The sequence below is a fragment of the Theropithecus gelada genome, chromosome 19, assembly GCF_003255815.1.
Source record: "Theropithecus gelada isolate Dixy chromosome 19, Tgel_1.0, whole genome shotgun sequence".
NCBI lineage: Eukaryota > Metazoa > Chordata > Mammalia > Primates > Cercopithecidae > Theropithecus > Theropithecus gelada.
In genome coordinates, this window is record NC_037687.1 from 11,434,913 (window position 1) to 11,462,850 (window position 27,938).

A 27,938-nucleotide genomic window follows, 5' to 3' on the forward strand; every position below is an offset into this window, starting at 1 on the left:
TGTGTAGAAATGTAACTGGAACATTTATTCTGTTCCATGGATATATTCGTCTACTTGCCAAAGACATTGTCTTAATTAGGATTGCTAAATTTTTTTTTTTTTTTTTTTTTTTGACACTGAGTCTCGCGCTGTCGCTCAGGCTGGAGTGCAGTGGCCAGATCTCAGCTCACTGCAAGCTCCGCCTCCCGGGTTTGCGCCATTCTCCTGCCTCAGCCTCCCGAGTAGCTGGGACTACAGGCGCCCGCCACCTCGCCCGGCTAGTTTTTTGTATTTTTTAGTAGAGACAGGGTTTCACTGCGTTAGCCAGGATGGTCTCGATCTCCTGACCTCGCGATCCGCCCGTCTCGGCCTCCCAAAGTGCTGGGATTACAGGCTTGAGCCACCGCGCCCGGCCTGGTTTTCTTTTTTTTTTTTCAGAAGTGTTTGGCTATTTGTTTGGTTATTTCGGGTACTTTTCATCTCTTTTTCTTTTTCTTTTTTTTTTTGTGATGGAGTTGCACTCTTGTTGCCCAGGCTGGAGTGCAGTGGTGTGATCTCGGCTCACCGCAACCTCCGCCTCCCGGGTTCAAGTGATTCTCCTGCCTCAGCATCCCAAGCAGCTGGGATTACAGGCATGCACCACCACACCCGGCTAATTTTTTGTTTTTAGTAGAGACGGGGTTTCTCCATGTTGGTCAGACTGGTCTCGAACTCCAGACCTCAGGTGATCCTCCCGCCTCGGCCTCCCAAAGTGTTGGGATTACAGGCGTGAGCCACCATGCCTGGCCTTCATCATAATTTTATAACTTCATAATATGTTGTTAGTTTTCTTTTTCGTTTTTAAAAAGTTCAATGATTTTTTTTTAAAGCAATAAAAAATGTAAAAAACCCTTTGTGTTTACTGAAGTGGTTATCATTCCTGGTGTTCTTCTTTCTGGATTTCCATTTGGCTTCATTTTTCTTTGCCCCCATGAAGTTTAGTGATGTGTCTCGTGGAGCAAGTATGCTGATTACAAAGTCTTTCACTATGGCTGAATTAATAATTTATTTTCCCTTCATTTGGAAAGATATTGTTTGCTGGATATAGGATTCTCAGTTGATATACTTGTTCTTTCATTACTTTAAGGATGTTGTTCTATGGTCTCATGATCTGCATTGTTGCTGGTAGTAAGTATGTAATGAATCTTATCTTTGGTTCACTGCAGTTAATGTGTCTTTTTCCTGTTGCCTTAAAGATATTTTAGTTGTTCCTGTTGTGAAGTAATTTACTGATGATGTGCCTTGGTGTAGATTTATATACATTTATGCTCATGGTTTGCTGAACTTTTTTGATCTCTGGGTTTATAATTTGCATCCAGTTTGGAAAATGCGAAGCCAATATTTGTGGAAATATTTTTTGTCATGTTCTTTCCTCTGCCAGAGAGTCTTGTTATTAGCATATTATGTCACTTGTAATTTTCCCACTACACAACTCACTTATGTTCACCTTTTTTTTTTTTTCCTGGATGCTTCATTTGGAATGGTTTCTACTGCTAGGTCACATGGTTCACTCATCTTCTCTGCAGTATCTGATCTGCTGTTTATTTCACTCAGTGTAATTTGTTATCCCAGATGTTGTTTTCATGCCTAGTAGCTTGAATCATGTTTTTTTTCCTTTCGTTTTTAAATTGTTTGGAGGTAAAATATACTAACAGAGAATTTGCCATTTCAGTCCTTTTTAAAATGTGCCATTCAGTAGTAGTAAATACATTTACAGTGTGGTGTAACCAGCGCAGCTATTGATCTCGAGCATTCTCGCATAACTCTAAACAGAAATTTGGTGCTCATTGAACAAATCCCCAGTCTCCCTCTCCCCCCAGCTCCCAATAATGTCTATCCTACTTTCTCTATGAATTTGACTATTCTAGGCACCTCATATAACTGGAAGCATACAATATTTGTCCTTGTGCTGGGCACGGTGGTTCACGCCTGTAATCTCAGCACTTTGGGAGGCTGAGGTGGTCAGATCACGAGGTCAGGAGTTCGAGACCAGCCTGACTAACATGGTGAAACCCTGTCTCTACTAAAAATACAAAAATTAGCCAGATATGGTGGTGTGCGCCTGTAATCCCAGCTACTCAGGAGGCCGAGGCAGGAAAATCGCTTGAACCTGGGAGGCGGAGGGTGCAGTGAGCCAAGATCACACCACTACACTCCAGCCTGGATGACAGAGTGAGACTCTGTCTCAAAACAAAACAAAAAACAAAAAATTTGTCCTTGTGTGTCTGGCTTGTTTCACTTAGCATAATGTTTTCCAGGTTCATTCGTGTTGTATCATGTATGAGGAATTCATCGCTTTTTCTGTCTGAATGATACTTCATTGTATGGATAAACCACACTTTGTTTATCTACTTTGAACACTTGAGATTTTTTGGGTAAAGATTTAAAAACTATATTAAAAAAAATAGTTTGAGGGTAACTGAACTCAATCATTGGCTGGAAGAGTTGTGTCTACAATAGTATTTTGGCTACTGTGAGTTAAGATGGCTATGAAATTGGTGTACATGTGTCTGTGTGAGACCCTGCTTTTACTTCTTTGAAAGTATGCCTAGAAGTGGAATTGCTGGTGTAAAGAGTAATTGATGTTTCCCTTTTCTAGTAATAGCCATAGTGTTATGTTTGTTTGTTTGTTTGTTTGAGGCCGGAGTGCAGTGGCATGATCTCGGCTCACTGCAACCTCCGCCTCTCAGGTTCAAGCAATTCTCCTGCCTCATCTTCCCAAGTAGCTGGGATTACAGGCGCCCTGCCATCACACTTGGCTGATTTTTGTGTTTGTGTGTGTTTTGAGTAGAAACGGGGTTTCGCCATGTCAACCAGGCTGGTCTCAAACTCCTGACCTCAGGTGATCCGCCTTCCTCGGCCTCCCAAAGTGCTGGGATTACAGGTGTGAGCCACCACACCTGGCCTAGCCATAGCGTTTTACACAGTGGCTGCAATGTTTCACATTCTCCTCAGCACCACACGGTAGGGGTTCCCATTTCTCCACATCCTCATCCATACTTGTTATATTCTTCTTTCTTTTCTTAAGATATGGGGTCCCACTATATCCTCCTGCCTCAGCCTCCTGTAGTGTTAGGACTACAGGCGTGAGCCACTGTGCCTGGCCACACCCTTAAAACAAAAACCAAAACCTAATAGCCACTTTAATGAGTGTGAAGTGGGATTTCATTGTGGGTTTTATTTGCATTTCCTTGATGATCAGTGATAATGAGCATCTTTTCATGTGCCTAGTGGTCATTGACCTATTGTCTTTGAACAAGTTTGTTTTCAGTTCCTTTGCTCATTTTGAATTGGGTCATTTGATTTTTTTTTTTTTTTTTTTTTTTTAGACAGAGTTTCACTCTTGTTGCTTGGCTAGAGTTCAGTGGTGTGATCTTGGCTCCTTGCAACCTTTCCCTCCCAGGTTCAAGCGATTCTCCTGCCTCAGCCTCCCAGGTAGCTGGGATTACAGGTGGCCACCACCACACCCAGCTAATTTTTGTATTTTTAGTAGAGACAGGGTTTCTCCATGATGGTCAGGCTGGTCTCGAACTCCTGACCTCAGATGATCCTCCTGCCTCAGCCTCCCAAAGTGTTGGGATTACAGGCGTGAGCCACTGTGCCCAGCCTGATTTTGTTTTGTTGTGGAATTGTAGGAGTTCATATATTCTGGGTACTTATCTCTTACGAGATATGTGATAGGAACATATGTTCTCTCATTCTGTAGTTTGTGTTTTTATTCTGTTGAGAGCATCCTTTGGTGCACAGAAGTTTTCAATTTTGATATAGTCCAGTTTCATCTATTTCGGTTGCCAGTGCTTCAGGCAACCAAAGCACATCTCTGAGAAGTCCAGTATCATGAAATTTCCCCTAATCTAATATTTTTTTCTAAGTCTTTTTTTTTTTTTTTTTTTTTTGAGACAGAGTCTCACTGTGCCGCCCAGGTTGGAGTGCAGTGGAGTGCAGTGGTGCAATCTCAGCTCACTGCAAGCTCCGCCTCCTGGGTTCATGCCATTCTCCTGTCTCAGCCTCCCAAGTAGCTGGGACTACAGGTGCCCACCACCACACCTGGCTAATTTTTTTTGTATTTTTGGTAGAGACAGGGTTTCACTGTGTTAGACAGGATGGTCTCGATCTCCTGACCTCGTGATCCGCCCACCTTGGCCTCCCAAAGTGCCGGGATTACAGGCATGAGCCACCACGCCTGACAATTTTTTTCTAAGTCTTTTATACTTTTAGCTTTTAAGTTTAGGTCTGGATTAAATTTAATATTTGTACAAGATGTAAAGTGATGGTCCACCTTTATTTTTTTGCAGGTAGACACCCAGTTTTTCCAACACCAGTGTTTGAAGATTGTGCTTTTTCTATCAAATTACCTTGGCACTGGTGTCAAAAATCATTTGATCATATATGTGAGCACTTGTTTCTTATTTCTTTTTTTTTTTTTTTTTTTTTTTTTTGAGACGGAGTCTCGCTCTGTCGCCCAGGCTGGAGTGCAGTGGCCGGATCTCAGCTCACTGCAAGCTCCGCCTCCCGGGTTCCCGCCATTCTCCTGCCTCAGCCTCCCGAGTAACTGGGACTACAGGCGCCCGCCACCTCGCCCGGCTAGTTTTTTGTATTTTTTAGTAGAGACGGGGTTTCACCGTGTTAGCCAGGATGGTCTCGATCTCCCGACCTCGTGATCCACCCGTCTCGGCCTCCCAAAGTGCTGGGATTACAGGCTTGAGCCACCGCGCCCGGCCGTTTCTTATTTCTAGGCTTTCTATTGTGTTCCATTAGCCTGTGTGTACTTATGCCAGTACCATATGACTTTTTTTTTTTTTTTTTTTCATTATAACCTTGAATTCCTAGGCACAAGCATTCTTCCTGCCTCAGACTTCCAAGTAGCTAGGACTACAGGCATGCACCATTGTGTCTAGCTAATTAGAAGAAAAAATTATGTGGAGATGGGGACTTGCTATATTGCCCAGGCTGGTCTTGAGTTCCTTGCCTTGAGCAATCCTGTCACTCTGGCCTCCCAGAGTGTTGGGATTACGGGCGTGAATCACTGCACCTGGCCTCATGGTCTCTTGATAACTGTAGTTTTCTAGGAATTTTTGTAATCAGGAAGTATGAGTCCTCCAACTTTGTTCTTTTTCTTTCTTTTTTTTTTTTTTTGAAACGGAGTCTTGCTCTGTCGCCCAGGCTGGAGTGCAGTGGCCAGATCTCAGCTCACTGCAAGCTCTGCCTCCTGAGTTCACGCCACTCTCCTGCCTCAGCCTCCCGAGTAGCTGGGACTACAGGCGCCCGCCACCACGCCCGGCTAGTTTTTTGTATTTTTTAGTAGATACGGGGTTTCACCCTCTTAGCCAGGATGGTGTCGATCTCCTGACCTCGTGATCCACCCATCTTGGCCTCCCAAAGTGCTGGGATTACAGGCTTGAGCCACCGCGCCTGGCCTACTTTGTTCTTTTTCAAGGTTGTTTGGATATTAAATGTCCCTAGACATTTCAAATGAATTTTAGAATGGGTCTTTGTATTTCTATATAAAAGGCTGTTTGGATTTTGATAGGGACTACCTTGACTCTGCAGATTGATTTGGTTAGTATTCTCATCTTAACAATAGTAAGTCTTGGAATTCATAAACATGTGATATCTTTCCATTTATTTATGTCTTTTCAAATTTGTTTCAGCAACATTTTGTTGTTTTCAGTGTACAGGTTATTGGCCTCTGAAATTTATTTTAAGTATTTTACTGTTTTTGATACTTTTTAAATTTTTATTGTTAGCTCTTTTTCAGATTGTTCATTGTTAATTCATAGAAATGCAACTGATGTTTGTGTGTTGATTTTGAATTCTGTGATGTTGCTGAATTAATTTTTGTGCTCTAGTATTTTATTTTTGCTCTGTGGAGTCTTAAGGATTTTCTGTATATAGGATCATATAATCTGTAAATACAAATACTTTTATACTTCCTTTCCAAATTGGATGTCTTTGGCTTGTTTTTCTTAATTTATTTCCCTTGCAACTCCCAATACTGTATTGAATAGAAGTGGTAAAAGTGGGAATTCTTGTCTTTTTCACGATATTAGGGGTAAAGCTTTCAGTTTTTCACCATTGACCAGGTTACCTGTAGCGTTTTCATATATGCCTTTATCCTATTAGGGAAGTTTCCTTACATTCCTGGTTTACTGAGTGTATTTTATTTAAAATCAAGAAAGTATTCAATTTTGTCAAATTACCTTTTTGCACCAATTGAGATGATAAATGTGTTTTTTCTTGGTTTCATAAATGGTGCATTACTACATTGCTACATGTTGAAACATCTTTGCCTTGCAGGAACACAGCCTCCATTTACAATCCTTTTCATAATCCTGCTGAATTCAGTTTGCTGGTATGTTGTTAATGATTTATGCTTCAATATTCATAACGGATGTTGTTCTGTAGCTTCTTACAGTGTCTTTGGCACTGCTTTCCTTTTTTTTTCTTTTTCGAGACAGTATTGCTCTGTCGCCCAGGCTGGAGTGCAGTGGCATGATCTTGGCTCACTGCAACCTCCAGCCTCCCAGGTTCAAGCAATTCTCCTGCCGCAGCCTCCCGAATAGCTGGGACTACAGGGGTGTGCCACTACACCCTGCTAATTTTTGTATTTTTAGTAGAGATGGGGTTTCACCGTGTTGGTCAGGCTGGTCTCAGACTCCTGACCTCGTGATCCACCCGCCTCAGCCTCCCAAAGTGCTGGGATTACAGGCGTGAGCCACCACGCCTGGCCCATCTTTGGCACTTTCATATCAAAGTGAGGCTGGCCACATGAATGAAATGAATAGAAAATGTTCCCTCTTTTTCAATTTTATCTTTTCCAAAAACTAAGTTTTTGGATTCTCTGTTGTTTTTCTGTTCTCTATTTCATTTACCTCTGCTCTAATCTTTATTACTTAGCTCTCTGTACTACCCTTTAAAAAAAATGAAGATGAAGTCTTGCTATGTTGCTCGGGCTAAAGTGCAGTGGCTATTCACAGATGCATTCATGGCGCACTACAGCCTGGAACTCTTAGGCTCAAGTGATCTTCCTGCTTCAGCCTTCTGAGTAGCTGGGACTATAGGCATATGCCACCATACCCAGCTTTTCCACTACCTTTTAAAAAAAAAAGCGCCGGGCGCGGTGGCTCAAGCCTGTAATCCCAGCACTTTGGGAGGCCGAGATGGGCGGATCACGAGGTCAGGAGATCGAGACCATCCTAGCTAACACGGTGAAACCCCGTCTTTACTAAAAATACAAAAAATGAGCCGGGCGTGGTGGCAGGCGCCTGTAGTCCCAGCTACTCGGGAGGCTGAGGCAGGAGAATGGCGTGAACCCAGGAGGCAGAGCTTGCAGTGAGCTGCGATCCGGCCACTGCACTCTAGCCTGGGCGACAGAGCGAGACTCCGTCTCAAAAAAAAAAAAAGCTTACTCTTCTTTTTCTAGTCCTGTAAGTTATACCGTTAGATTATTTATTGGAGATCTTTATTCATTTTCAATGAAGGCATTCTCACTATAAAATTTTCTCTTGGCACTGCCATTGCTGCATCTCAAAAGTTTTGGTGTGTTTGGTTTCTGTTTTCATTGGTCTCCAGGTATTTTCTATTTTCTCTTGTGATTTCTTATTTGACCCATTGGTTGTTGAAGAGTGAATTGTTTAATTTCCGCATATTTGTGAATTTGCCTTCTAATATTGACTTCTAGTTTTATTTTAGTGTGTTAGGAAAAAGATACCTTTTATTATTTCAGGTTTTTAAATCGTGTGAAGATTTGTGTCTTAATTATGGTCTGTGCTGGAGCATGTTCCGTGTGCACTTCAGCAGAATGTGTATTCTGCTGTTATTATGTAGAGTAGTTGTTTCATTGTGTTGTTCAAGTTCTTTATTTTCTTATGGATCTGATGTCTGGTTGTTCTATTCATTTTTGAAATTGGAGTAGGAAGTCTCAAACTCTTATTGTAGAAGTGACATTTCCTTTTCTTTTTTTTTAGACAGAGTCTCGCTCTGTCACCATGCTGGAGTGTAGTGGCGTGATCTTGGCTCACTGCAACCTCCGCCTCCTGGGTTCAAGTGATTCTCATGCCTCAGCCTCCCGAGTAGCTGGTGTTACAGGCATGCACCACCACACCCAGCTGATTTTTGTATTTTTTTTTTTTTTTTGAGACGGAGTCTCGCTCTGTCGCCCAGGCTGGAGTGCAGTGGCCGGATCTCAGCTCACTGCAAGCTCCGCCTCCCGGGTTCCCGCCATTCTCCTGCCTCAGCCTCCCGAGTGTCTGGGACTACAGGCGCCCACAACCGCGCCCGGCTAATTTTTTGTATTTTTAGTAGAGACGAGGTTTCACCGTGGTCTCGATCTCCTGACCTTGTGATCCGCCCGCCTCGGCCTCCCAAAGTGCTGGGATTACAGGCGTGAGCCACCGCGCCCGGCGATTTTTGTATTTTTAGTAGAGACAGGGTTTCACCATGTTGGCCAGGCTGGTCTCGAACTCCCGACCTCAAGTGATCTGCCTGCCTCACCTCCCAAAGTGCTGGGATTACAGGCGTGAGCCACTGCACCTGGCCTTCCTTTTCAATTTTTAAAATGTTTGCTTCATATATTCTGGGACTCTGTTATTTAGTGCAATTATATTTATAACTATATATTCTGTATGATTTGAGACACAAAGTGTTCTTCTTTGTGTCTTTTAACAGTTTTTGACTTAGTCTATTTTGTATGACAATTGTATAGCCACCCCTGCTCTCTTTAGCTTACTATTTGCATGGAATATCCTTTTCTTTCATTCTCTTTCAACTGACTTGGGTATTGAGATCTGCAATGAATGTGCTGTAGACAGGATACAATTTGATCGTATTTTAAAAATTCATTCTCCCTACCTCTGTCTTTTTGTTTGGCAAGTTTATTCCATTTCCATTTAATGTAATTACTGATAACGAAGGCATTATGTCTGCCATTGTACTATTTGTGTTCTGTATGACTAATAGCTTTGTTTTTCATAAAAATATGAGGAATTCCTTATGTTTTCAAAATCAATGTCTAGTTTCTTGGCTTTTGATTGGAAGCTTTAATTTATTAACACTTAAAGTCTTAGGGAGCATATCCACACTCTGCAGAGGGGACAGGAGGGCAAGTTGAGTAAGCCACCTTGCCCAGCTAATTTTTGTATTTTTAGTAGAGACGGGGTTTCATCATATTGGCCAGGCCGGTCTGGGACTCCTGACCTCAGGTGATCCATCTGCATCGGCCTCCCAAAGTGCTGGGATTACAGGCGTGAGCCACCGCGCTCAGCATCTGGGGACCCATTTCAACCGTCTGGCACCCATGGTTGGGAATATGTTTAACCTCCTGAATTGGGGTTTTCCTGCTGAACTGCGTCTGAAAAACTGCTTCTCTGAGCTAGCTCATGGTTTTGCTTTTCCTCTCTGTTGATTCCTTTATAGAACATTGCTGCCATGTAAGTCCAGCTTTTCCATGAATTTAACAGGTTTATCCTGTTGTCGATGTGTTTTTATTTTCTTGAAAATAAGCAGATTGGGCCGGACGCAGTGGCTCACGCCTGTAATCCCAGCACTTTGGGAGGCCAAGGCACGCAGATCACGAGGTCAGGAGATCGAGACCATCCTGGCTAACAAGGTGAAACCCCGTCTTTACTACAAATACAAAAGATTAGCCGGGTGTGGTGGCGGACGCCTATAGTCCCAGCTACTCGGGAGGCTGAGGCTGGAGAATGGCGTGAACCTGGGGGGCGGAGCTTGCAGCGAGCCGAGAATGAGCCACTGCACTCCAGCCTGGGTGACGGAGCAAGACTCTGTCTCAAAAAAAAAAAAGAAAAGAAAAAGCAGATTGAGATCAGGTGGGAGAAGGGCTTGGCCATGTCGCCAGCAGCCTCATGCCAAATTCCTGATCCCTGGAGGACATCAGACACCCCTCCTCCTGCTCTGAGGCCAGGAGGTGGCGCCACTGGACAGTGAGTCTGGGATTCCTAGCACACACTTACGATTGCCCGTCCAGCAGAAAGAATCAGGAAGGGCCACTGAGTACAATCAATCAGGAAATTCTGCTTAAGAGCAAATTTCTCCCTAGGAGGGGTCGGGTCACTGCACTGGGAGGAAGCCCGTCTGCCAAGGGCTGTGTCTGGAACCTTTTCATCCGGCTCCACTCAGGGCTATTGAGTACAATCAATCAGGAAATTCTGCTTAAGAGCAAATTTCTCCCCAGGAGGGGTCGGGTCACTGCACTGGGAGGAAGCCGCCTGCCAAGGGCTGTGTTCATCCGGCTGCACTCAGCAGAGAGATCGCCTCTTCTGTTATTCAGTCTCCAGGGGGCAGGACCTGCAGCCCTATCCAATCATGGCCATTGGGTAGGGTCCTGAGAACTGTGGATCAGGCGCTGCCGGGAGGTGGGTGTGCGACGTCTTTGCCCCTCTAAACGCGGCTCCTACTCTGTAGCTAACAGACACCCACAGACGTGTCTGTAGCATCCTCTGTAACACTGGGACCCGTACTGGCAGCAGGAGCCGTAGGGAGGACCCTGGGACACCTGGAAGCCAGGAAATGGTGAGTGTGCGGGGCTGAGGGTCCCGACACTAGGATGAGACTGGTTGGAACCGGCAGGAATAGGCTGTGGCGGGACCTGGGCCTCTTCGTGGGTGACTCCGGGATCTGGGACCCATGTCCCCCTGGTGCACCTTGACCCTGCTTCCTCTCAGGCCGCGGGATGGGGCTGCGACGGCAGCCGGGACCCCGAGCCGTCCCGTCCGGTCCAGTCCCTGCACAATGGTCTGCGGCCCCGGCCCCGGCCCCGGCGCCCTCTCTGGTCAGCTCCGTGCCCACTACCCCGCGTCTCCCCAGATTGTACGGGGGCCACGGGAGGGTCATGGGGGGAATCCTGCCTCGCGTATGGGTTCGTGTGAGAGGAGCGGTAGGCTGTGGGGTCCCCAGTTCCCCCTTTCTCACCTGGGGCTTTGAATTTTATCTGAGTTTCCCAAATATACGCGAAGCAGGGTCTCAAATCCGCACCTGTGGTCCCTAGGCTGCCTTCTAAGGCTGGCAGCAAATTTGGGATTTCCTGATCCCTCTCCGCATTTCATAACATGGATTTCCTTTATTCAGTTCACAACAATATCCCTTCTTCGTCCTCCAGGCTATGTTTCAAACACAGGCAGTAGTTTAATTGTCATGTTTTAGAGGGCAGATACAGCTCTTTTAAAAATATTTGCTTCGGGCGCGGTGGATCACGCCTGTAATCCCAGCACTTTGGGAGGCCGAGGCGGGCGGACCATAAGGTCAGGAGATTGAGACTATCCCGGCTAACACGGTGAAACCCCATCTCTACTAAAAATACAAAAATTTAGCCTGGCGTGGCGGCCTGTAGTCCCAGTTACTGGGGAGGCTGAGGCAGGAGAATGCAAGCTCCGCCTCCCGGGTTCACGCCAGTGAGCCGAGATCAAGCCACTGCACTCCAGCCTGGGCAACAGAGCGAGACTCCTGTCTCAAAAAAAAAAAAAAAAAAAAAATTTGCTGTGTTTGTGAACATTTGAGAGAAAAACCTCCTGACACTCCACTGTGAACAATCTTTGTGTCTCTTTTTATCTGCCCTAGACACAGACACCTTCCCAGAATGTCTTGGGTTGAGATTCCTCTTTGGAAACTTTACAGTGGTGTGACCTCAGCCCACCCTCTGCCTTTTCCTGATCCTGGATTTCAGGACTACCTGGGGCTGGCCCAAGATGCCCACAGCTGCCAAGTCTCTTCGGGAAGTCTAGTGGATATCATCCCCTAGGTCACTCCTCCCAAAGAGCCTGCGGTGTGGGGGTGAGGCCTCCCCAGGGAGCAGCTGGATGCCCTGGGGTGGGAGCAGTCTCCTATATCATTATTGCAGAAAACTAATCCCTTGGGACGCACGCCTTTTCTTCTCCTGCCATTCCCTGGGGACACATGGCTAGTCAGCCAATCAAATTCTGGTATGGAGATCAAACAAATTACTTCCGTCCTATAATCCTAGCACTTTGGGAGGCCGAGGTGGGCGGATCACCTGAGGTCAGGAGTTCGAGACAAGCCTGGCCAACATGGTGAAACCCCGACTCTACTAAAAATTCAAAAAGTAGCTGGGCGTGGTGGTATATACCCTTGTAATCTCAGCTACTCGTGAGGCTGAGGCAGGAGAATTGCTAGAACCCGGGAGGTGGAGGTTGCAGTGAGCCGAGATCGTGCCACTGCACTCCAGCCTGGGTGACAGGGTAAGAGTCCGTCTCAAAAAAAAAAAAAAAAAAAAAAGATTTCTGTCCTCTGGATTCTGTCTAGTGAAAGGAGAAAACCACCCTCATTGAGGTGTTGCAAGAACCTGAAAAGCACAGTTTAGTGTCTTCTGGGAGGGTGGCCACTGAGCACTTCAGGGAGCAGCGTGGAGGTGGGGGGGATGTCCCAAGTGATAGGATGATGTGACCTGACACTTGAGTCAGACACTTGAGTGTTCCAGGTCAGCACTGCCCCTCCCTGGGTTTAGCACCTTGAAAAAATTGGTTTACTCATTTCAGCTTCAGTTTGTTTGTTTGTTTTGTTTTGTTCTGTTGAGATGGAGTTTCGCTGTTGGCCAGGCTAGAGTGCCATGGCGCGATCTTGGTTCACCGCAACCTCCGCCTCCTGGGTTCAAGTGATTCTCCTGCCTCAGTCTCCCAGGTAGCTGGGATGACAGGCACCCACCACCACGCCCGGCTAATTTTATATGTTTAATAGAGATGGGTTTCACCATGTTGGTCAGGCTGGTCTCGAACTCCCGACCTCAGTGATCTGCCCGCCTTGGCCTCCCAAAGTGCTGGGATTACAGGCGTGAGCCACCGCGCCTGGCCATCAGCTTCAGTTTTTTAATAACTGTAAAATGCACTGTATCATTGGAGATTGATGAAGATAAAGTATTTCAAAACATGCCAGAAGAAGGTAGGTTTTAGGGAAAAAAAAGTCTAGTCTTATATTCCCTTATAAAAATTCATATTTTTCTTCCCAGAGCCTGTGTAGTAAGTTTCTCAGCTCCTTTTTCTATTGGGTGATTTCAAATGGAATTCTAGGCCTTAGCACGAAAATACTACCAGGGAAAAGAAATAGGGAGAAAACCTCTCTTCCATTTTGGTTATAGAAAAAATGAGTTGTTTTCAGAAGAAAGTGTGGTGGATTATACTGGTGAATTACAAAGATGTTCCATAACCTCAGTTCTTCTCCTTCATGGGTTGAAGAATTTGTGACCGTGGATAAGTGCGTTTCCTGTTATGTGAACTTGGCAGATTAATGCGAAATCCTGTGGGACAGCATTTAGCAACACCTAAAAAAGTACTCAATTATGATTTTTTGTGTACTAAATGATTATTATGGAAATAGCAATTCTGTGTGGAAAGAACACAAACTCCAAAGAGTTTTCTATTTCAATAACAACCATCAACACAGAAGACTTTTGTGACCACAAGTGTGAGTTTTCTCCCTACCAAAAGGCAAGCAGTGTATCCTGCGGTGGACAGCAACTGGGTCTCTTCCAATTCAGTTTCTTTTTTTTTTTTTTTTTGAGACGGAGTCTCGCTCTGTCGCCCAGGCTGGAGTGCAGTGGCCGGATCTCAGCTCACTGCAAGCTCCGCCTCCCGGGTTCATGCCATTCTCCTGCCTCAGCCTCCTGAGTAGCTGGGACTACAGGCGCCCGCCACCATGCCCGGCTAATTTTTTGTATTTTTAGTAGAGACGGGGTTTCACCATGTTAGCCAGGATGGTCTCGGACTCCTGACCTTGTGATCCGCCCGCCTCGGCCTCCCAAAGTGCTGGGATTACAGACGTGAGCCACCACGCCCGGCCCCAATTCAGTTTTGACATTATCTACCCTTGAGATAGTTTCAGAGCCCACAGATTGATGGCTCAGTCCCCACATCCCTCCCTCCCTGCCCGCCACTCCCTACCATTCCAGGTATCAGTGGTAAGTCTGGGCCAATTATAACCCACAGATTTCAAGTTGGAGTTCCTGTGCTGTCGTTGGGTTTAACTTGCTATTGTGGCTCGCAGAACTCATGGAAACACTTACTCATCTTCACAGTCTTCTTTCATTTCATTTCATTTCTTTCTCGTAGAGTTGGGAGTCTCACTATGTTGCTCAGGCTGAACTCCTGGCCTCAGGTGATCTTCCCATCTTGGTCTCCCAAAGTGCTGGGATTACAGGTGTGAGCCACCATACCTAACTCTCAGGTTTTTCTTTTTTCTTTTTTTGAGACAGAGTCTTGCACTCTGTGGCCCATGCTGGAGTGCAGTGGTGCAATCTCAGCTGGCTGCAACCTCCACTGCCCAGGTTCGAGCTATTCTCCTGCCTCGGCCTCCCGAATAGCTGGGATTATAGGTGCGCACCACCACGCCTGGCTAATTTTTGTATTTTTAATAGAGACGGGGTTTCACCATGTTGGCCAGGCTGGTCACGAGCTCCTGACCTCAAGTGATCCACCCGCCTTGGCCCCCCAAAATGCTGGGATTACAGGTGTGAGCCACCGTGCCCAGCCAAGGATATTTTAAAGGATACAAATAAACATCCAGGTGAAGAGACACATAAGGTAAGGTCTAGAAGGGTCTTGAGCACAGGAGCTTCTGTCTCTGGGGTTGGGATGTGCCACCCTCACAGCTGATGGATAAGTTCTTGTTTACCTTCCTATAAGCCTGCATGTGTTGAGCTGTCCAGGAGCTTTCTGAATCCTGTCCTCTGGGGCCTTTTTTTTGAGACCTCCTTGGATAGGCATGATATATAACTATGTAGAAATTGGCTGGACAAAAAAGGTAGAATCTAATGCTGATAGACCGAATGGAGAAATCCACCAAGCCCTGTCTGTTCAGATTTGTTTGGCTTCTCTATGCAGCATTCCTTCCTGCAGGGTATGGGACAGGACCCCTTCTGAAATGAGTGTCTGATGACCACAATCAGAAAAGCTGGGAAGATTAGACTCCTTCCTTGGGCAGGTGAAGGACAGCAGGAGAAGGTCAGTGAGAGGGAGTCTGTCTTCTGAGTCCTGCCTCTGAAGCCTAAAGTGCCACAGCAGTATAACAGGGCTGTGAGAATTATGAGCCAGGAAAAATGGATGAAAACCAATATATATGTATCATAATATAGTAATGAAATGACATTTGTTGCCAGAGGAGGATGCTTTTCCTGCTGAGCTATAAAATATGGCTTAGTTTCCCTCCCTCCTATAAACATTGAATTGGAGTGATTCTGCTGGATTCATCACATACGGGTATTTTCCTTTAAATATCTATGGAAAGCTTATAAAGAGAAGTAGGTAGCCTTGACCGGGGAGCAGAGACCTGGGGCCGGTGGCTCTGTTAAGGCCAATCTGGACCCTGCAAAGGGAGGTAATTGCAAGTCATGTCATTGAGTTGGTTCTTCTAGGGAGCCTCCTCTGGAGGTGTCCCAGCTTGACCCCTTTATACTGAGAGGAGCTACAGAGCCCTGGAAAGCTGGGGATCCACAGGCAGAGGGGTTGGGGTGATGCCCCGTCTGAAGTTGTATTTGTTATTGTTGTGGGGGTGTTGCTAGACATTCTTGAGTAAAATCTAGATTTAACTAAGAAGTGACTTCATTCTAAAGGAGTACTGCAAAAGGGGGATAGCTCCAAGCATCAGATCTGCAAGCGTCTGTAAGGTTAGGGAGAAGAGGGTTTGTGTTTCAAAGGGAGGAGCAAACAAGATTACAAAGAAGGTGGGACGGGAGGGCAGGATGGAAGATGAAAAATCAGATCTTACATCAGAGGCTTTTACCCTGAAATCAGTCTGGTTTTTTTGTTTGTTTTTTTAAGACGGAGTCTCGCTCTGTTGCCCAGGCTGGAGTGCAGTGGCATGATCTCCACTCACTGCAACCTCCGCCTCCCGGCTTCAAGTGATTCTCATGCCTCAGCCTCCCGAGTAGCTGGGATTACAGGCACGTGTACCACATGCCTGGCTAATTTTTATATTTTTAGTAGAGACGGGGTTTCACTATTTTGGCCAGGCTGGTCTTGAACTCCTGACCTCAAGTGATCTGCTTGCATTGGCCTCCTAAAGTGCTGAGATTACAGGCATGAGCCACCGTGCCCGGCCCGTTCTGAGTTATTAATGAAGGCAGAACAGTTCAGCAGGTCATTTATGAGGCAAAGAATGAGAATTTGGAGAGTCTTTATTTGGCCTTTTTATAGGTTAAAAAGAGAGGAGGGGAGAGGGGACATATTCGAAGTAATAGGAAGGTTGCTTCTCTGCATTTGGCAGCTTAGCACAAAGACTTAGGTGGTGGGGGGTTGAGGTGATTTCTTCAATTAGAGCTATTCACCAGGACTGTAGAACTTAGATAAAATTCTACATTATTAGCAGTTTGGTTTGCATTCATTGGGTTGGTGGAATCAGAGCATTCATTGCATAAATTGAGAAAGTCTGTCAGGGCTAACCTAGGGAAAGACTCCTTTCATTCTGCCTGATAGAGAAAGGGTTTATGAATATGATAGTTTATTAGGGTCTCTAATAAAAAATATCTGTCTTCTTTGTTCCTAGTTCCTGGCATAGAGGTCTTAAAATTGTTGGATTTTCCTGAGTGATAGAAGCGTGTCTTGTTATTCCAAACAAGCTCCTTTCAGACCACACCTTAACTGATGCTGATGAGGTACTCAGAGTGGGGCCACTAGATAACTTGAGGGTGGACACTGGTGACCAGAAAGAACACCACATGACGAGAAGGTTGGGACTTTAAATGTCATCTTTGGACCTCCGAAAAGGATAGAGTTTGGAGATTGAGTTATATAAAAATTTTTTGGCCGGGCACGGTGGCTCACACCTATAATCCCAGCACTTTGGGAGGCCGAGGTGGGCGGATCACCTGAGGTTGGAAGTTCGAGACCAGCTTGACCAACATGGAGAAACCCCGTCTCTACTAAAAATACAAACTTAGCTGGGTGTGGTAGCGCATGCCTGTAATCCCAGCTACTTGGGAGGCTGAGGCAGGAGAATCGCTTGAACCCGTGAGGTGGAGGTTGCAGTGAGCCGAGATTGCACCATTGCACTCTAGCCTGGGCAGCAAGAGCAAAACTCTCAAAAAAATTTTTTTTTCTGACAACATTGGGACAGCTTCCAGGCTGGTGAACACGCTGATATGTTGGGTGGGTGGTGACCCAGCAGGGGAAGTATTACCCATCTCTCCCCTTTTCTTGCTGTATACCTCTCCTCCACCTGGCTGTTCTTGTGGTTTTTTTTGTTTTTTTTTTCCCCTGAGACAGGGTCTTGCTCTGTCACCCAGGCTGGAGTGCAGTGGTGCAGTCATAGCTCACTGCAGCCCCAAACTCCTGGGCTCATGTAGCTGCAAATTTTATTTTATTTTATTTTTTCGTAGCGATAGGGGCTCTCTATGTTGCCCAGGCTGGTCTCGAACCCCAGGCCTTGAGTGATCCTCCTGCCTTCATCTCCCAACATGTTGGGATTACAGGTGTTTAAGTTACTATACTTGGCTGCCATCTTATATAGCAAATTGAAAACCTTAACTAAGTTGTTTTGCTGAGTTCTACAAGTAGTTCTAGAAAATTATGGATCCTGGCCGGGCACAGTGGCTCACTCCTGTAATCCCAGCACTTTGGGAGGCCAAGGCGGGTGGATCACTTGAGGTCGGGAGTTCAAGACCAGCCTGGCCAATATGGTGAAACCCCATCTCTACTGAAAGTACAAAAATTAGCCAGGCATGGTGGTGCATGCCTGTAACCCCAGCTACTGGGGAGGCTGAGGCATGAGAATCACTTGAACCTAGGAGATGGAGGTTGCAGTGAGCTGAGATCACACCACTGCACTCCAGCCTGGGCAACATAGTGAGACTACATCTCAAAAAAAAAAAAAAAAAAAAAAAAATTACTGAGGATGAAGTTGTTGGATTTATACACAGTTGGCTACAAGGTTGGTTCCCGGGGCTTGCAGATGGCATTTGTAGCTGGAGCTGGGTTGTGGGACAAGCTCTTAACTTGGGGATCTCTACTCACACTGGGTGGTATCAGAGTTGAATCATTGGACACCCAGTTGTTGGAGAATTGGTTGGTGTTTAGTAAAAGGCACATATTTGTTGTCTGAAGTTGCCTTGGGGAAAAAGACAACCCAGGTCAGAATTTTCAACTGATTCTGACTAGGTGTTTGTGATTCTTTATAGGTTTACCAAGTATTTTTCCGGAGGCACTGTTTACCTCCTTTGAGTTTTCAGTTACTTACTATCACCATTAATATTGTGCTGAAAAGGGTTTGTGTGTATGTGGCGGGGGATGTGCCTCCGTCTGTCTCACATGCTGTCCGAGGCTGTGGATCACCCGATTTGCTCACGTGCTCCACTGCTTATAGGACTTGAGTTCTCTCGAGTTTGATTGCTTTTCATTTATTTCATTGCAGAGAAAGAGTCAGTGATGATCATGTTTAAAAAAATCTTATAATGTCACTCTTGTTTTTGTCCCTAAGTGGTAATGCTTCATACTTTTTTTTCTTTTTTTTGAGACAGAGTCTTGCTCTGTTGCCCAGGCTGGAGTGCAGTGGCGCCATCTCGGCTCACTGCAAGCTGTGCCTCCTAGGTTCAGGCCATTCTCCTGCCTCAGCCTCCTGAGTAGCTGGGACTACAGGTGCCCACCACCATGCCCGGCTAATTTTTTGTATTTTTTAGTAGAGACGTGGTTTGACCGTGTTAGCCAGGATGGTCTCGATCTCCTGACCTCAGGTGATCTGCCCGTCTCGGCTTCCCAAAGTGCTGGGATTACAGGTGTGAGCCACTGCACCCGGCCCATACTTTTTTTTTATTGTAGAAAAAGTCAGTGATGATCATGTTTATTTTTCCCATTGGTCTGACATCTTGGCATAACGAAATATCCCATAAAACGTACAACGTAAACATCTACAACCAAATCCACTAGATCCCCACCAGGGCAGGGCTACTTTTTTTTTTTTTTTTTTTTTTTGAGACGGTCTCACTCTGTTGCCCAGACTGGAGTGCAGTGGCGCAATCTTTGGTCACTGCAACCTCTGCTTCCTGGGTTCAAGTGATTCTCCTGCCTCAGCCTCCCGAGTAGCTGGGATTATAGGCATGTGCCACCATGCCCATCTAATTTTTGTATTTTTGTTGTTTTTTTTTTGTAGACACAGGGTTTCACCATGTTGGCCAGCCTGGTCTTGAACTCCTGATCCACCTGCCTCGGCCTCCCAAAGTGCTGGGATTACAGGTGTGAGCCACCGTGTCTAGCCCAGGGCTACATTTTATAGCTAGTCTCCAGCAAGACACTGAAAGATCAAATTAGAACACCTATAACATCTGAGAAAGACAAAAAGTAAAACATTTTCAGAAGGCAAATGGTTTTATGACTTCACAGTAGGAAGAATTTTCTTGTGTAAGAAAATTAAGTAGGTCTAAAGGAGGGGACTGTTATAACAGATAATTATAATTCAAGATCAATTCAAATTTACTAGGAAATGCTAATAATGTGTGTGGAACAACAGTCTGACCACTCATACATGTGTGTTAATATCTTGTAAGTATTTATCTTCTTGGGATTTTATGTCTTTTGGCTGATTAGTATTAGTGTTGAGCATTTGTTTTATGTAGTGTTGCCACTACATAGTTCTCTCTGTTGCCAGGCTGGAGTGCAGTGGTGCGATCTCAGCTCACTGCAACCTCCGCCTCCTGGGTTCAAGTGATTCTTCTGCCTCAGTCTCCTAAGTAGCTGGGACTACAGGCGCACACCACCATGCCCAGCTAATTTTTGTAGTTTTAGTAGAGACAGGGTTTCACCATGTTGGCCAGGAAGGTCTCGATCTCTTGACCTTGTGATCCACCTACCTTGGCCTCCCAAAGTGCTGGGATTACAGGCATGAGCTGCTGTGCCCTGCCAACTCTTCTTAATTTTAATTATGTTGAATTTGTCAGTTCTCTTCTTTATACTTATTTTCTAACATAAGAAAATTCTTCCTTTGCTCCTGTGGCTTTGCAAGGTTTAGCCCCATAGCTGCTATCATGGGCTAGCATTGAGTGTCTGTGGCTTTTCCAGGTGCAGGGTCCTAACTGTTGGTAGATCTACCATTCTGGGGTCTGGAAGATGGTCCTCTTCTCAAAGTTCCACTAGGCAGTACCCCAGCAGGGACTCTGGGGGCTCCAACCCCACGCTTCTCCCCCATACTGCCCTGGTAGAGGTTCTCCATGAGGACTCTGCCCCTGCAGCAGGCTTCTGCCTGGACATCCAGGCTTTTCCATACATCCTCTGAAATCTAGGTGGAGGCACCCAAGCCTCAACCTTTGCATTCTGCACACCTGCAGGCTTAACACCACATGGAAGCCACCAAGGCTTATGGCTTGCACCCTCTGATACAGTGGCCCAAGCTGTATCTGGGGCCCTTTGAGCCAAGGCTGGATCTGGAGCAGCTGGGATTTAGGGTAGTGGTGTCATGAAGCCGTGCAGGGCAGTGGGGCCCTGGGTCTGGCTCACAAACCATTCCTCCCTGCTAGGCTTCTGGGCCTGTGATGGGAGGGGCTTCCATGAAGGTCTCTGAAATACCTTAAAGGCTTTTTCCCCAGTGTCTTAGCTGTTAACACTTGGCTCGTTTTTGCTTATGCAAATTTATACAGCCTGCCTGATTCCTTCCCTGAAAATGTGCTTTCTTTTCTACCACATGGCCAGGCTGCAAATTTTCTAAACTTTTTACTCTGCTTCCCCTTTAAATAGAAGTTCCAGTTTTGTGGCATTTCTTTGAGCATAGGCTGTTAGAAGCAGCCAGGTCATATCTTGAATGCTTTGCTGCTTTGAAATTTCTTCCACTAGATACCCTAAGTTATCATTCTTAAGTTCAAAAGTTCCACAGATCCTGACTGGGCACAGTGGCTCACACCTGTAACCTAACACTTTGGGAGGCTGAGGTGGGCGGATCACCTGAGGTCAGAAGTTTGTGACTAGCCTGGCCAACATGGTTAAAACCCTGTCTCTACTAAAAGTTCAAAACTTAGCTAGGCGTGGTGGCACATGCCTGTAATCCCAGCTACCCAGGAGGCTGAGGCAGAAGTGCTGGAACCCAGGAGGCGGAGGCTGCAGTGAGCCGAGATTGTGCCACTACACTCCAGCCTGGGTGACAGAGTCACCACTCAGTCGCAAAAAAAAAAAAAAAAAAAAGTTCCACAGATCCCCAGGCAGAGGCACAGTGCAGCCAAGCTCTTTGCTAAGGAAAAACAAAAATGACCTCTGCTTCAATTCCCAATAAATACTAATAAGTATTGTCCTTTCCATCTGAGACTTCCTCAGCGTGAACTTTATTGTCTATATCACTATCAGTATTTTGGTGACAACCATTCAGCAAGCCTCTAGAATGTCCCAAACTCCCTCATCTTCCTGTTGTCTTCTGAGCCCTCCACACTCTTCCAACCTCTGCCTGTTAAGAAGTTCCAAAGCCAATTCCACATTTTCAGATATCTTGATAGCAGTGCCCCACTTCTCAGTACCAATTTTCTTGTATTACTCCATTCTTGCAGTGTGATAAATACCTGAGACCGGATAATTTATAAAGAAAAGAGGTTGAATTGGCCCATGATTCTGCAGACTGTATAGGAAGCACGGTACAGGAAGGATGGCATCTGCTCAGCTTCTGGGGAGGCCTCGGGAAACTGACAATCATGGTGGAAGGCAAAGGGGGAGCAGCACTTCACATGGCCAGAGAAGGAACAAGAGAGAGCAGGGCAAGGTGCCACAGACTTTTAAATGACCCGTTCTCACAAGACCTTACTATCACAAGAACAGTCCCAAAGAGATTGTGCTAAACCATTCATGAAGTACCACCATCCAATCACCTCCCACCAGGCCCCACCTCCAATATTGGGAATTAGAATTTGACATGAGATTTGGGTGGAGATTCAAATCCAAACCATGTCCTTTTGCTTTTTTCTGTTTTCTGTTTGCAGGGTAGATTTTTCTCCATCCCTTTACTTCGAGCCTAAGGGTGTCACTGTGTGTGAGATGGGTCTGTTGAAGACAGCATACCATTGGATCTTGCGTCTTTATCCAGGTTGCCACTGTGCCTTTTAATTGGGGCATTTAGCCTGCTTACAGTCAAGGTTAGTATTTATTTATTTATTTATTTTATTTTATTTTTTTTGAGACGGAGTCTCGCTCTGTAGCCCAGGCTGGAGTGCAGTGGCCGGATCTCAGCTCACTGCAAGCTCCGCCTCCCGGGTTCACGCCATTCTCCTGCCTCAGCCTCCCGAGTAGCTGGGACTACAGGCGCCTGCCACCTCGCCCGGCTAGTTTTTTGTATTTCTTAGTAGAGACGGGGTTTCACTGTGTTAGCCAGGATGGTCTCGATCTCCTGACCTCGTGATCCACCCGTCTCGGCCTCCCAAAGTGCTGGGATTACAGGCTTGAGCCACCGCGCCCGGCCAGTATTTATTTATATGTGTAGACTCGATCCTGTCATGTTGTTAGCTGGTTATTATGCAGACTTGTTTGTGTGGTTGTTTTATAGTGTCACTGGTCTGTGAACTTAAGTGTGCTTTTGTGGTGGCTGGTAATGGTCTTTTCTTTCCATATTTAGCACTCCCTTCAGGACTTCTTGTACAGATGTTCTCTTTTATTGTAACCGCACAGGATGGGCTCTGTCCCCCAAATAACATGTGGTGATGAAACACGTGAAATGTTATCTGCCAGGGTCACTCATTACAGACTCTGTGCCCAGAGTATTTTTTCATGGCTCTGTTTTCTGTTAGTTGTAATAGAATACTTGAAATCTGGCTGGGCATGGTGGCTCATGCCTGTAATCCCAACACTTGGGGAGGCTGAGGCAGGTGGATCGTTTGAGGCCAGGAGTTTGTGAACAGCCCAGCCAACATGGTAGAACCCCATCTCTACTGAAATACAAAAACAAAGCCGGCATGGTGGTGCAAGCCTGTAATCCCAGCTACTTGGGAGGCTGAGGCAGGAGAATTACTTGAACTGGGAGGTTGAGGCTGCAGTGAGCCAAGATTGCCCCACTGCATTCCAGCCTGTGCAACACAGCAAGACTGTTTCAAAACAAACAAAAAAACACCCCTGAATTTGGGTTAATATATAAAAAATACCTATTTTGTACAATTCTCAAAGTTTGGAAATCCAAGGGCAAATGGGGGGTACATCTGGTGAAAGCTTCTTGCTCTTTACTATCTGAGGCAGTGGAGATCACTAGGCAAGGGGGCTGATTGTGCTAACTCTGGTCTGTTTCTCTTCTTACAAGGCCACAAGTCTTATTTGTAGGATAACCCATTAATTCATTACCTCTTCAGTTCATCAGTGGATTAATCCATTCATGAGGCAGAGTCCTCATGACCTCTTAAAGGCCCTGCTTTCAGTACTGACACATTGGGGATCAAATTTTGTTATGAGCTTTGGAAGGGGAAATTATTAACACCTAGCAAGGGCTGATTAGGTACACTGCCTCAGCTGAAAATATCAAAATGAGGGAAAATGGGAATTAGGCAAATACCATATTGTTTGCATAAGTAGTTAAGGAACACACAACCCCATGTGTTAGTTATGTTGGTGCAGGTCTTCCTAAATCTAGCCCCTAGATACCATCAAAAGTTCAGCTTTCTAAATAAATATGTACGAATACGCAGTTATGTTTGGGACTCTCTCATGAGAGGTTGTACCGACCCACTATACAGAGAGACACTAGAGGTGATCCAGGCAGCATATCTCAGTCTCTGAAATCACCAGTGAGAGGCATGTCCCTGTTGGCTGTTACTTTACTGAATATATTCAGTTCTAGTATCAGAATTGCTGTGATGGAGAAAGTGAGTGTAGACAGAAGAGGCTGACCAAGTCATTGAATAAATGTTTGGAGTCTATAGCATTGTGTGAACTTCCTCTAAAGTGAGTGTAGATTCCTAGCGCTGTCAGTCTGAACCTTCCTTCTCTGCACATGTGGGATGTTTCAGGACTCAGTGACCTGAGGATGTGGCTGTGAACTTCACGCAGGAGGAGTGGGCTTTGCTGGGACCTTCCCAGAAGAATCTCTACAGAGATGTGATGCGGGAAACCTTCAGGAACCTGATGTCTGTAGGTAAGGATGACATCATTTCTTCACTTAGTCAATTACAGAACAAGTGTTTCCTGGTCATCTCCACTGCTCAATGATTTGGAACATGGTAGGCAATACAGTAGACCCTTGAACAAGGTGGGGGCTAGAGACTCTGATCGTCCACACAGTCAATCAGATGTCTGTGAATTTAGAGTCCCTAAAAAGTTAACTACTAATAGACTACTGTAGACCAGAGCTTTATTGATAACAAAGTCTATTAACACATATTTTATGTTTGGTATATATCTATATACATATACATACATGGCCAGGTGTGGGGGCTCACACCTGTAATGCCAGTACTTTGGGAGGCTGAGGCAGGAGGATTGCTTGAGTTCAGGATTTTGAGACCAGCTATAGCAATGAAGTGATAATCCTGTCTATATAAAAAATTAAAAAATTAGCCAGGCATGGTGGCACACCTGTGTTCCTAGCTATTCAGAAGGCTGAGGCAGAAGGTCTGCTTGAATCAGGAAGGTTGAGCTTGTGGTAAACCATGATTGCACCACTACACTTTAGCCTGGGCAACAGAGTGAGTCCCTGTATGAAAAAAATAAAAACTAAATAATAAACGTGTGTGGCTGGGCGCAGTGGCTCACACCTGTAATCCCAGCACTTTGGAAGGCTGAGGCAGGTGAATCACTTGAGGTCAGGCGTTCGAGACCAGCCTGGCCACCATGATGAAACCCTATCTCTATTAAAAATGCAAAACTTAGCTGGGTGTGGTGGTAGGCACCTGTAATCCCAGCTACTTGGGAGGTTGAGACATAAGAATCACTTGAACCTGGGAGGGGGAGGTTGCAGTGAGCCAAGATCACACCACTGCACTCCAGCCTAGGTGACAGAGTGAGACTTTGTCTCAAAAAAAAAAAAAAAGTGTGTGTGTGTGTATATATATATATGTTTAAGACAGTGTCTCTTAGACATAGACTTGCTAGGTCTACAGGCGAGTACCACCATCCCCAGCTACTTTTTGTACAATTTTTTTGTAAGGTGGAGGGTCTGGAACTCTTGGCCTCAAGCTTTCCCCCTCCCTAGCATCCCAAAGTGCAGGGATTACAGGCATGAGCTACCATGCCAAGCCTGTTTGGTATATTATATGTACTGTATTCTTTTTTTTTTTTTTTGAGGCGGAGTCTTCACTGTCGCCCAGGCTGGAGTGCAGTGGCACCATCTCGGCTCACTGCAAGCTCCGCCTCCCGGGTTCGCGCCATTCTCCTGCCTCAGCCTCCCGAGTAGCTGGGACTACAGGCGCCCGCCACCGCGCCTGGCTATTTTTTTTTGTATTTTAGTAGAGACGGGGTTTCACCGTGTTAGCCAGGATGGTCTCGATCTCCTGACCTCGTGATCCGCCCGCCTCGGCCTCCCAAAGTGCAGGGATTACAGGCGTGAGCCACCGCGCCCGGCCATGTACTGTATTCTTATAATAAAGTAAGTTTTTCTTTGGAAAAGGTTATCAAAAAAATTAGAAGATATATTGACTTTAGTAAGTCAAAGTGGATTATCAAGGTGTTCTTCCTTATCTTCACATTGAGTAACCTAAGCAAAAGGAGGGCTTGGTCTTGCTCTTAGGGATGGCAAGAGCTGATGAAAACGTGCATGAGTGGACTGTGCAGTTCAAACCCATGTTGGTCAAGGTTCAACTGAACTTTGGTGAATAAATCAGCCATGGCCACAGTGTCCCATGAACATAGAATCTAATAATTTTTATATAATTTTGTAATAACTTATGACTTTTATGGGTCTAAATTTTATTCCTAAAATACAAAGACCAGATCACTGAAGATCAGTACAATAATTCCAGAAGAAATATAACATAATATTCACTTACAACCTAGAGCTATGTCCTTTAAGATACTGTTAGAATGGACCAGGTGTGGCGGCTCACGCCTGTAATCCCAGCACTTTGGGAGGCCGAGGCGCGTGGATCATGAGGTCAGGTGATCGAGACCATCCTGGCTAACATGGTGAAACCCTGTCTCTACTAAAAATACAAAAAATTAGCTGGGTGTCGTGGCGGGTGCCTGTAGTCCCAGCTGCTCAGGAGGCTGAGGCAGGAGAATGGCTTGAACCCAGAGGCATAGGTTGCAGTGAGCCAAGATCGCGCCACTGCACTCCAGCCTGAGTAACAGAGCGAGACTCTGTCTCAAAAAAGAAAAAAAAAGATACTGTTAGAATGACAAAATAATTTTAAAAGCAAGCAAAGAAAATGAAGCAGCTCATCTTCAAATTCATTCATTTTTAGAAAAATTTTCCCAGGCTGGGCATGGTGGCTCACGCCTGTCATCCCAGCACTTTGGGAGGTCAAGGGAGGCAGACTGCTTGAGCCCAGGAGTTCAAGACCAGCCTGGGCAACATGGTGAAACCCCATCTGTACAAAAATATAAAAGTTAGCCAGGCATGGTGGCATGCGCCTGAGGTCCCAGCTACTAGGGAGGATGGCTTGAACTCAGGAGGTCAAGGGGGTGATGAATCGTGAACATTCCACTGCACTTCAGCCCGGGTGACAGAGTGAGACCCTGTCTCCAAAAAAAAAATCTTTTTCCAAAAAAATATACTTCCACAAGACATAAATATCCAGTGTTTTCAAAATAGTTGCCTTGGAACCAGTGTTAACATTGATGTTCGTAGTCAATTTCTTTTGATAATAAGTGTAATGCAGCCCTTTTGCAGAGTATTCAGTCCATTGACATTTACACCGTTCAGACAGGCCAGAAAACCTACACTTTCCATCATAATGTAAAATATGTAAATCAAATACCTGCTAATGAACATAAAATCATTTATAAACCAACCCTTTGTATTGTGCTTCTGATTTCTCACAGCAGTCATATGGTAGAGAGAGTCTGTGAAGGTAAAGAAGATGGTCAGTGTGAAGAAATCTTAAGCCTTATTCCACATGGTATAGTGAAGAAGACTTTGACTGGAGTCAAACCATGTGAAAGCAGTGTGTGTGGAGAAGGCAACATGGATCATTCATGTCTTAATTGCTGCATCAGAGCTGACACTGGACACAAATCATATGAGTGTCAGGAACACAGAAGCCACATAAGCAGTGTGAAACCTTCCCTTCTGTTCAAACCTTTTTTTTTTTTTTTTTTTTTTTTTTTTTTTTGAGACGGAGTCTGGCTCTGTCGCCCGGGCTGGAGTGCAGTGGCCGGATCTCAGCTCACTACAAGCTCCGCCTCCCGGGTTCACGCCATTCTCCTGCCTCAGCCTCCCGAGTAGCTGGGACTACAGGCGCCCGCCGCCTCGCCCGGCTAGTTTTTTGTATTTTTTAGTAGAGACGGGGTTTCACCATGTTCGCCAGGATGGTCTCGATCTCCTGACCTCGTGATCCGCCCGTCTCGGCCTCCCAAAGTGCTGGGATTATAGGCTTGAGCCACCGCGCCCGGCCCTGTTCAAACCTTTCGAAGAAACCTGGTAATTCAGTGAAGATGAACCTTACAAACGTCAGTTTTGTGGGAAGGCTTTTGATAATCTACATTTATATCTTAGACATGGAATAACTCACACTGGAGAGAAACCTCATGAAAGTAAACGATGTGGTAAATCCGTTGGTTATGCCGCTACCCTTTGAGTGCACGGAAGAACTCACACTGGAGAGAAGCCATATGAATGTAGTAAATGTGGGAAAGCCTTCCATTGTCCCAGTTCCTTTCATAGATATATAAGGTTTCTCTCCAGTGTGAGTCCTTTCAGGTGTAAACAATGTGGGAAAACGTCCAAGTGTTCCAATTACATTCAAATGCATGAACTCACACTGAGAAAAACCCTATGCATGTCAGCAATGTGGGAAAGTGTTATCTCATCTCACAAGCTTTCAAAGACACGTGGTAATGCACACTGAAGATGGACCTCATAAA

The 27,938-nt window shown here is 45.5% G+C and overlaps 1 protein-coding gene and 1 long non-coding RNA gene across 2 annotated transcripts in view; both read left to right on the plus strand.

Moving 5' to 3' along the window:
- Positions 1-27,938, plus strand: part of LOC112611850 (zinc finger protein 136) — a 520,810-nt gene that overhangs the window by 47,203 nt on the left and 445,669 nt on the right. The gene's annotated exons all lie outside the window — the stretch shown is intronic.
- Positions 10,370-27,140, plus strand: LOC112611863. The gene is made up of 3 exons (XR_003116784.1): positions 10,370-10,548; positions 23,930-24,054; positions 26,898-27,140. It is a non-coding gene; the product is annotated as an uncharacterized LOC112611863 (long non-coding RNA).